Source organism: Chrysochloris asiatica, unplaced genomic scaffold (assembly GCF_000296735.1).
Source record: "Chrysochloris asiatica unplaced genomic scaffold, ChrAsi1.0 scaffold00322, whole genome shotgun sequence".
Lineage (NCBI taxonomy): Eukaryota > Metazoa > Chordata > Mammalia > Afrosoricida > Chrysochloridae > Chrysochloris > Chrysochloris asiatica.
In genome coordinates, this window is record NW_006408840.1 from 515,508 (window position 1) to 516,744 (window position 1,237).

The 1,237-nt window shown below is 37.6% G+C and overlaps 1 pseudogene; it reads left to right on the top strand.

Annotated features, from left to right (window-relative positions):
* Positions 1-1,101: 1,101 nt before the first annotated feature.
* LOC102816698 overlaps positions 1,102-1,237 on the top strand; it is a 19,710-nt pseudogene continuing 19,574 nt past the window's right edge.

Genomic DNA, 1,237 nt, shown 5'->3' on the forward strand with positions numbered 1-1,237 from the left:
TCTTGGTCCTGGTACAGATTCCTCATGAGTACAATTAAGTGTTCCAGAATACTCACACTTCGCAACATTGTCCATAGCTTGTAATGATTCACACAATCAAAAGCCTTTGCATAGTCAATAATCCACAAGTAAACATCTTTCTGATATTTTCTGCTTTCAGCCAAGATACATCAGATATCAGCAACGATATCTCTTATTCCACAGCCTCTTCTGAATCCTGCTTGAACCTCTGGAAGTACTGCTCTATCTTAGTATTACTGAGAAATTTGCCTTCCAACTTGCCACTCTGGCTTCCATCTCTTCAGCTCTACTCCTTTCACTTTCAGTGTATTGTCCATTTCTGATATTTTATTATTAATTGTTTGTATCTCTTTTTGCAGGTTTTAAATTATTTCTGGTGCTATATCTATCTTTTTTATTGTTCCTGTAACATTTTCCTTATTTTTCTCAAGTCCCCTTGTAGCATTTGGATACACCTCAATATCATTCATCTGAATTCCTTCTCAGGTAGGTCCAAAACCTGCCCTCCTTCCAAAGGAACGTCTAGGTATACCTCCAGCTCATTTTTTTTCAGTTACTCTATCTTGTTTTTGGACATGTGCCAATATCTTTGACTGTCTCTTGGACATCTTCAATGGTTAGAAGTGTTTTCAATAATTAGATGATTGTATGTTTTTGTATAATAAATGTTTCTGATTGCCTCCAGGTAAATGTAATCAGGAGATGGACTTCCTTTTCATTTTTCTTATTATTTACCTCACAGCAACTGTAATAGGTTTTGGCTGCCTATCTGGTGTATAGCAGCTGGTGTTGGTTCTTGCCTGGATAGTGGGATTTTAGAGGGTGTGATTGTTACTTGGCTATATGCCCAAAATGATTCTTGTGTCTTCTTGGGTATTGTAGAGAGAGAAAGAATGCCCCTGAAATGTAAACATAACAAATTGATCACTATAGTTCATAATCTCAGAAAAAAAAAAAAAAAACTATAGAAAAATATGAGTACAACTTTAACGCCGCTCTCTTAGCTGGCTAGAGCCATTCTGGGAGACTGTTCAGATTAAACTGTACCTGTTGATTCTTGCCCCTTAGATTCTGCACACTATGGTTTTTGGTGAGTCCTTGCATATGCATATTAGACCCCTCCTGGAGGGGTTGTGTCCACTAGCTCAGATATCCCCTCTATTCACCAGAGTGGAGGTACACAAACAGTAAGAGTTGAGTGAACAGGAAAAAATAT